Here is a 10,428-nt window from a genome sequence, read left to right on the forward strand (position 1 = left end):
ATCACAAACATTTAAAATATGTCAATTCAGGTGCATCCATTTCTTCAAAAATAAATAAATTTATCCGAGTTTAAGTTATTTAGCTAAATCCGGCCACTCTAACCTAGCTAGCCATCAATTTAGTACTTTATTATTTGTTATTTATATTCATAACAACATATATCATCTGTTACTGATAATGAATTAAGCTATAATTCTAATTCTACTTGATTCGTTACTGAAAATTATTGTAATTTGATATTCACCGTACATGATGTGTTATAATTCTTTAATTATTATTAATTAGGTTAAATTACACAGTTGGTTTCTATATTTTCAGTGAAATTGTAAATTAATTTTTATATTTTAAAAATTTGTAATTGAATCCTAAAAAAAATTAAAATTTTTAATTTAATTCTCACCGATCAAAAAGTGTTGATTTAACATAATATTCTTAAAATATGTTGAAAATATTTTGTTAAAATAGAAAATATACTAAGAATATTCTATTAAATCAAATGCTTTTTAAACTATAGGGACTAAATTATAAATTTTAATTATCTTTAAAGATTCAATTACAAACTTTTAAAATATAAAAACTAATTTATAATTTTACTAAAAATGTAAGACCAACTGTATAATTTAATCTGTTAGTTATTTTGAACTTGTCACCCATAAATTTAATAATGATCACTATCAACTTAATAGTCAAACGATCATAATAATATTATTTATCAATACTATGTTTATAAAAGGTACTTTTTATATCTTAACAAAAAAATAAGTTATATAATAAGTTTTATGAATTCTATTTTATGATTAGCTTATAAATTATTTATAATATTTTATATTCATATATCTCTTAAATATTTATTTATTTAAGTGTGGTAGTGTCTTTTTTTAAATATACCTACTTATTTTTAATTGGTTCGACTCTATTCACAAATATTATAAAAAAAATGTTAAATACCATTAAATTTATTGACGGATTTAGTATCGCACGTTAACGACCGATTTATCGTTGAATTTAAGCAATAATTTTTTTGGAAAAAAGTTATCATCAGATTCATATTTCTAATAATAAATTCAACAGTAATATTTGGAGAGAAAAAAAAAGTTGGCGTGCACGTTTACTATCGAATTTATTGACAGATAAATCCGACGGTAAACGTGTCCTAAATTTAAATCGGGAACCATCTCTACCACACTCATTTTCAAACTACTCTTCTCTCCCCCTCCCCCAAACCACCTCCAGCAGCTCCCTCCGCCAACGTCAGCCACCACCAACAGCGTCCAAAGACTGCGTGGACTTGGCTAGTGCTCCTTGCGTCGTGTTCGTCGTTCTGTCGACGTCGTTTTTGTCGCTCCCGCTACTCCCTATGTTGTCGGAGTTGCCTCCTTCCTCCTTCTCCCTATTATTTTTTTGCAATTTATTTAAAAAAAAACCTAATGCACCCTGCCAGTTGGTCACTATTGCCGCCATTGCGCCATCAGTGCTGTCACAACACCAGAAAAGTCCTCCGCACCACCACACTACAAGAAATGCACTAAGTACCGTCGGATTTAGCGTTGCACATTAACATCAGCTTTACCCACGGATTTAGTGATAGTTTTATTGTGGGATTCATCATGCCAAATAATTACTGGTGGATAGCCTTTTCTGACGGTAAAGTCGCCGGTAATCTTTAGCGGGAAAATAAGACAAATAGGCGCCAAATTTAGCGTCGGAGTTGCCATCGAAAAAATCTTATGGTAGACACTTTTAATGGAAAGCTACGTTTTGGTGTTCCGCAGTGTGTTACCGTTAGAGATATCCGCCGGTCAACGGTAACCGTGCCCTAAATTCAAACTGTCAACCCTCTTCGCCTTCATTTCGAATTCGCTTTCTCTCTAAACCTCTCACCTTCCTCTCTCCCTCTCTAACCACTCGCCCTTCCACACACACACACTCTCTCTCTAACCTTATCATCTATCCTCCGTCAACCTCCTCTGCCACCGCTGCTATAAACGCCCTTGCCGCCGCTACTGCAAACCCCCTGCCGTTGCTACAAAACTCCTGCTGCTTTCGCTTTTGCTGCCATTGCACCTCCACCCCTCTTCTCCATTTTCTCTTGTTTTGCATTCAAGATTTTTTGTTTGAACTTTGTTTCTTTCAAATTCTATTACTTAAAGTTAATTAATTAGTCAGTAGAGTTTAGTTAGTTTAATTTTCTATTTTAGTTGATTTAGGTGGTTAGAATAGGTTAGAATATGTTATATTAGACTCTGAGATTGTTGGAAAGTGTTGAATTATTTAGCTGTTTGCTAATTTCTGTCGCTAAAATTGTTTGAAAAATGCTTGACTGTATTGATAAGTCGTTGTTTTACTGTTGATTTGATGAATTTTAATACTGGAATTGTTTGGATAATTTTGATTGCGTTCATTCACTGCATTAAGGTCTTTTTTGCTGAAAATTTGCTGCTGGACTTGTCTGCATTATGCTTCGTTGTTGCTTGTTGTGACTGGCCATAACTTGATTAATCCTTGTTTTGAATTGTCGCTTGTCAATTGCTAATTGAGTGCAACAATTTTGCATCTTTAATGTTTGTGATATTGTCTTAAGAATGTTCTTTGATCTTTTGAATTGCATGTGTGGCTACCAGGTGATTTGAATTCATTATCTATATCTCGGTAATTGCTTATAATGATGCATTTGGTTACTAGATGATTCTTGTTTTTATGGTTTATTACCTTGATTACCAAATTTTTATGATCTTTTGAATCATGCTTGGTATGTGATGGAATTCAACTTCTATATCTCTTTTACTAAGTAACATAGCATTCATGTTTCTTCACTTTTTGTCCACTAGGTGATGTGAGAAAATTTTAAAAGTGTTGTTGATTGATGTGTAAGTTCAATATTTCATTTAGTTCATTAGGTCCTTTTACACATTCTTTATGTAGTTCCTGGGTTTGTGAATTCAAATTATATTTTCATAAGGAGCATCTTCATGTCTGCAATGATTAATTAAGTTTTGAAACTTTTGGCCTTTTATGTTACTTTAATAATGATTGAAAAAATTAATAAGATGAGAAGGGTTGATAGATATTTTACTGTGATGAAGTCTTTGAAGGATGGAAAAATTCGAATTTTAGGGGAGATTTTGTCAAAATTTTTATAAGATTTTGAGTGAAATTGAAAAATTAAAATTATGTTTTGAAAAGTTAGAATTATGTTCATGAGTTTTAGTAAATTTGAATCAATTGTTTAATTGGTACACTTTAAAACTTTACTTTTGCAAAAATTCACCATAAATGGTTGTCTTTTGTATCTATATTAATAGTGTTAAAGTGAGTGAATATAACTGTCTGTTGATTGATGCTGTGGATTGAGATTGGTAGAATTTGTATTAATAATAATATGTGCTAATTAGTGTTAATAATACATTCTCTTTGCAGACATGACGACCGGTAGCAGAGGTAGATCGAGTGGGTCTCGGGGTCGTGGTAGAGGGTGGGTTTCCACCGAATCCCCTGCGACTGTTCAGTCATCGCCCTCTACTCCGACTACCCCGTCGACCCCTGTGACGTTACAGACGGGTCCAGTGGACCAACAATTCATCATGGTCCCAAATCTGAACTACGTGCCTCCTTCTGCTACGTCCCATACAGATCTAGTGACGACAAAACTCGCGATGGGTGATTCCTCTAGTGTCATCCGGCTGAGAATTTGGCCCGATGGCATGCAGTCGTGAGTTCAACTTTTTAATGTTAAGTTTGTTAATCTTAAGTTTACGTATTTTTATGTGTTTGTTAATGTTATGTTTTTTCTTTGACAGGTTTGCACTAACCCCAATGCTTGCACACATGAGATCTCTGAGGTCATTAAGTCTATGTATGACCACCCGTAGCAGACCTACACACAGATCCCGGCTGAGACCAAAGAGTGATGGTTTCAGAAGTCAACGGTAAGAACCCAATTTGGTTTGAATTAAATAATTGTATTTAAATTGTATTTTATTCCGACTAACTAATGTTGGTGAATCACTTTGTGCAGTTAAAATTCATATGGAATGTAGAACACAATCTCATGATCAAGAAGATCTACGACCATCGGGTAGCCAAATGACTTCAGCAGATGATGATCGACGTCCATAAGGGGGCAACCACCTAACAAAGTGGATCTGTTTAGCCATCAGGAAGGAACTGGAGGCTTATTTTAGAGATAATGAGAGGTTCAAGCATCACTGTCTGACGAACGTTGCTAATAGGGCTTCGCCCAGGTCATCGAAGTATACGGGTGGGTCGGCGACCTTCATGAAGACGAAGAGCAGACTCGTAAAAATTTTGTCATTGCTTAATATTTTAGTAGTTATTTGAATTAGATTTTTAATTTATTCATTTATTTTATTAGTTGATATATTAATTTGTAGTCTAAGTCGTTGGATCATGAGGTGATACTGGCGGAGACCTTCAAGTATACCTATACTTTGAAGGCTAACAAGTAGAGATTTGCTGACGAGTGGTCTGCAACCCATTAAGTGAGTTTAAATTAATCCTAAGCTTCAAATTTATTTAGTTTAAATTCAATTATTTAACTATTATCCTAATCACAACTAACGTGTGTGATTCAGGAGGATTACACACAGAGGTTGGAGGCTGCGACCCAGCAATCTCAGCCGCCTAGTAAAGACGACGAAGCCGGCTCCGAGATCTCAGTGGTAGATCCTGATAGGGTTTGACGCAAGACCACCTTTGAACCCCACAAGAATCGCTGCTTCGGGTTGGGGTCGTTCTTCACCAATGGCCTCTGCTCCTTCGTATTGGCGACTTCCTCTACCTTTACCTCTACCACCAGCCCTGCTGATCCCTAGGAAGTTATCAACTTGAGGGAGGAGGTGCAGAAGCTAACATAGAAGCTTCACCAGCAAGTGGAGCAGTTTGAGCAGAGGTACAACGACCTTCTTGCACGCATGGGAGGAGCCATTGCCATCAGCTTGGACCTGACGGAGAAGCTGGAGGAGTACAACCAGTAGATGCATGCTGGTTCCAGTGACGACGGCAGCACCTACTCCGCCGCCTCGGCAGGGGTACCACGACGACGACAATGACGAAGACGGTTACCAGGATCTGTAGGGGTTAGGGTTTATTTTAACGCATTTTTGTTTGTCTACTTCATTGTATTCTAATTCTGTGACATTTTATTATATTCAAACCATTTATTTTTAATAAAATAATTTGTTGATTTATGCTAATTTTATATTTTTGCTAATAATTTTATTAACAAGAATTTTAATTTGACTACTAATTGTGATTTAACTATGCCAGGAAAATAAAAAAATACAAAATACTATTGTAGAATTTACCGACGGATAAATCCGACGGTAATTTGGTGCCTAAACACGTGAAATGGCGCCAAAGTTACCGTCGGATAAATCTGACGGTAATCATCAACTCACTCTCGACAAATTCATTGAGAATACCTACGAAAAATCTACCGGTAATTAGCATTGGACAAAAAAATCCGCCAGTAAGCAGTTCGGTGACGTTTATACCATCAACTCTAGGACGATAATAAATTCGACAGTATTCAACGTTTTTCTTGTAGTGCCATTGTCTCCAGCAAGTAACTCACCCACTAATTAGTTTAGAATAGTTAAACCTTAAACTCTAATTTCTCTCTTCAGGTTCATTCTCCGATTTTTTTCTATTCACGTTTAGCTTGTAATAACTCATCGAATTTGTTCAATAACTCATGTGTTTGTTTAACTCTTCTATTTTTAACTACTATTGCTTATTTTTTGGAAGTTCTTTTTGATATTAGGTAATTGTTTAATTCTGTTATTTTTAGCTCTGTGTAATTTTACAAACTAAAAATTATGATGAAGTATCTAATTTTTTTTGAGTGCGTAACGATTTAAATTTAGATATATAGTAGTTGCTAGGCTTATGGGTTATTGCCTCATGTTTATGCTTGACTTGTTAAATCTTCTCTAATTTTTGTGTCTTTATTTTCCTTGTCCTATTTATGAGTTTTTGTTCTTATTTTATATCTATTGTTCTTGTTTTTTTATCTATTTAATTAAATCTGGTTTTGGTTCTTGTTATAAATCTGGTTCTGGTCTATTGAATAGTATACTGGTTAATGTAGTGATGGGGATTATAAGCAAGGGCCTCAATGGAAGGTGAATTCCTTAGAACTTAAACACTGGTCATATAGCTAGATAGGTTCTTCTCCCAATGAATATAATATCTTATACGCATAAGTCGCATAATATTAAATTATATTATGTTACTACAGTGAGTATAATTAACGCTTTTATCCATTATTTAAATGCCAATTCGTTACTAAAATGGATTGAGGATCCATTAAAATGCAGTGTTGTATAATATTCATTAGGAATTGATTGGTTGAATAATTATGTATATTTATGAGTGATGGTTCGATCTACTATATGTATGATAAGTGAAAATATGTATGTATTCATTGGTTGAATAATTAGAGTTGATTGTTATTAATTTTTTGAATTAATTATTGATTTATTATTGCTTGTTATTTATTTTTTGAATTTATTATTGTATGAGTTAATTATTTTTTGAGTTAATTAGTGTTGATTATGATTAATTCTCTGAATTAATTTTAATTTATTAAATTTTTTGAATTAATTATTGACTTATTATTGATTATTATTAATTTTTTAAATTCTATTATGTGTTGCTTCTGACTTTTCGTATTTGGTGGAGTATGTAGTCATGCAAAAACTGAATGTTAGTATCTTAATATACTTCTGTATATCAATATCTATAATATCTAATCATAGGGTGTTATACATAATTTGAGTGTTAAATGAAATGAAATGTTATTTTTTAGAGAAAATTATACTTTTTTTTTCTGCGAGATGCTAAAATGACACTCTCCTCTCTTTTATTTTATAAATATACATTTTTTTCCTTCTAACTTTTAAAAAACATCCTCTTTAATTTTTATTTTTTTTTAAAAAATGGATAAAGTTAATATTAGTTAACACAAAATTTAAAATGGATTAAAGAAGAGATTTTTTAAAAGTTAAAAAGAAGGTGAATGTACATTTATAAAATAGAGGAGAGGAGAGTGTCATTTTAGCATTTCGCAGGAGAGGGGAGTAAAATTTTCTCTATTTTTTATTAATAATAGGAAAAAAATCGAACAGAAAACATAAATTTATGGCTAAGGTGAGAATTGGAGTACACTGAAGTCTCACAATTGCTGTTACCTCTTATACTATCTTTATATATTTTATTGACTGTAAAATCTTGTCTTACTTTGTTCAAGTTTATAAATGGAGTAACTTGTTACTAGTAAATCTCTAAAACTACTGATTACGTCAATTAAAAATTTGTTTCTGCTGCAAAGAAAACAAATAATCAAGGTTACATACCATTTGTAGCTTTTTGTGACAATATATGCATTATTTAGATTTTTTATCATTTCTAATACATGTTTCTTGCTCTATGTAATTATAGTTATCTCCATTTTGTATGTAATTGCAAGAAAATGCAAGTTATTTTGTAGATATGATAATCCAAGCATTCAATGATAAACTAATGGTTATTGTAAAAGGCTTTCTTGATGTATATATATTGGGCGCAGTTTCATCAAGCATTTGTTTATAAATTGGACATTATATTTTAGTTGTGTTTATTGAAAGATATCATATATTAACTAAAAGTTATAGATAAATTATTATGAAAAATTATAAAATTTTAAATTTTGTTAGTTTAGATATTATTGAATTTAAATATTTAAAATTATATATTAAATTTTTAAATAAATTAATCTAACAATAAATAGATTATCGTCAGATTTTTTGATAAATTTGTCAATAAATTTGACAACTTTTTTATAGTAACACATTGAATTTCTTGTGTCGAAACTCTCCAATCAAATTATAGTTCAAAATTATCACTTCATTTTTTGACTATGTACCCTATAAAAAAATATGGAACAACGAACCACATGCACAACAAGCTATACGTAAAAAATAAAAATAAAAAAGATAAGTGATCACCAATAGTTGGATGGCATAATTTCAGTGCAAAATCTAGCAAAATTTTCTCTTTATATTGGTATAATTATTTTCTATTACAATTTCAGTACATCATCAGTCCTTTTATCAAGTATATATTCTATATATTTCTATTGCTTTATTTTCAAATGATATCTTATTTAATATATGTTGCAACTTTTTACATATTTATTATTTCAATTTATATTATTCATGTCATATTCGATCTTTATTATAAAGCAAATATTTTGTAATTAATTATTTTAATTAGCATGTTCATATAATGAATCCCACGGTAATCACCAATTGTAGTGAGTCAGATTCTTTCAACAGATACACATCTTTGGATTTTACACTAACTTGTTTATAAATATTTTTCTAATTTTGTTATAAGTAAATATAAATTGTCATTAAACTTATATCTTTTAATTTTGGTGAAGATTAATATGAAATTAATAATTAAAAAATATTAGATATTTTGACATATTTAATTAATTTATTATTTAATAATTTTTAACTATTAATTATTTTATATAAAAACAACAGCATATGAATTTTTATCTCTAATTTTTCTGGACAACCTCCCTCCTTAGCTTGGATCTAAGATTTTTTTTTTCTCGTTAAAATCAGCTTTGAGTTTAATTTATGTCTTAGCCATTCAGGTGAGTCTTTTGTGTTCCCCGGTCCAAAAGAGAAGATAAATCTCGATTCATTTTTTATCCGGTCATTCTTTTTGAAATTGCACCATATTAGTATTGTATCTACTGATATTTTGAACAAAAAACAAACTACAATAATATTTGTCATCTACAAATATTCAGAAATGATCAAATAATAATAACTTTTTTTTGGAGGGTTGTGAAAGCTAGACTAAGTAAGGTAATAATCGATATTTAATATTATACGAAAGATAATAAATGATAAAGTCTAATAATAAATATAAGATGACCAATTTTTTTTTAGATTTATCTTAAATTTTAGTCAATATTAACAATTTTTTTAGTTAAAAAATCTGCCCTAATAATTTTCATAACTAAAGATTCATGATGTGACTTATGGGAGAACCAAATAAAGACGCACGTGTTTCACGGTTTCATCTGTGTTGTGTCAAATGAGTTACTATTTTTGATGCAAGAACATGGACTATGGAAAAAGGAAATAAGATAGATATATGTAGGACAAGACTTGTCTAAGATGAAAAAATATGAATTAGAAACGTGCATTATTACATTTATTCTCTGCTTTCTTCAATTCTTATTAGAAGAACGTGCATGATAGTGCCCTTTCTTTAGAACCAGCTGTGAACAGAAGAGATTTTTTCAAAATAAAAATAAAAATGAAACACTACTTAATGGTAAAACTATTTTTGGAAAAACATTCGGAAAGAACAGGATACAAAATTGGTAATTTCAAGTCGTGTAATCTTTGATATCTGTCATGCACAGCATATGGCGAAAATTTTCAGTTCTTTTTAGTAGGGAGCCACACATCACACATGAATACATGCTATGCTTTAGACAATGTGTCATAAATTATAAACCAATCGATGTTAAATTCAAAAAATATCTTCTTATGTAACCCGCACAAACATTCAAATCAAATGTCCGTGTGGTTGAAAGTTCGTTATGGTTATTATACTAGCTAATATCAAACAAGACTATACAAGAAGAACAAAATATTATTGTTGACACATATAGTTACGTTCTATGTGTTTGCATGCATAAACGTTATTATTAATTAGGAATTATATCATATTTTATTATCTGATTATGTTGTATATATTATTATATATTCCCTTATATCAGATACGAACAAGTGTGGAACAAGTTATCCCTGGTAGAAATATGGTGGAAATTCAGATGTAAATATTTTTATGTAAAATTGATAATTAAGAATGATTAAATAATTTGATGATATGTTTGATTAAATTGTCATCGAATTATCTTTAATTAAAATTTTGCATAAAAATAATTCCATACAAATTTTAACTTTTAGAAATATAGTAATTCCATCTTGTTTTCTGGTAGAACCGTAGAACTTAGTAGGTGGTTGGCAATCGTGATGCTATTTGGTAAGTTTAATTTGCATTGGTACTTTCACAATTTTAAAAAAAATGGAATAAATAATAGTTTATAGTTAAATTAATGCATGCAGCATATGATGAATATAGTTTAAATGAATGGTTTATTTTTAATATATATTCTAAATTATAAACAAATTAACCAATCTGAACTAAATTATGTGTTGGAGTCTCTGGTGACTTTCATAAGATTAACAACATAAAACAAAATTCCGAAAGTAACCTACCCCGGGCTAGTATGTGTTACATACCATAAATAACATTGATCTCTTTTGAGTTCAATAATGTAATTAATTAAATTTACCCCCTATTTTTAATTGTTAAATTTACACTTGTTACACTTG

The sequence above is a fragment of the Arachis ipaensis genome, chromosome B03 (assembly GCF_000816755.2).
Source record: "Arachis ipaensis cultivar K30076 chromosome B03, Araip1.1, whole genome shotgun sequence".
NCBI lineage: Eukaryota > Viridiplantae > Streptophyta > Magnoliopsida > Fabales > Fabaceae > Arachis > Arachis ipaensis.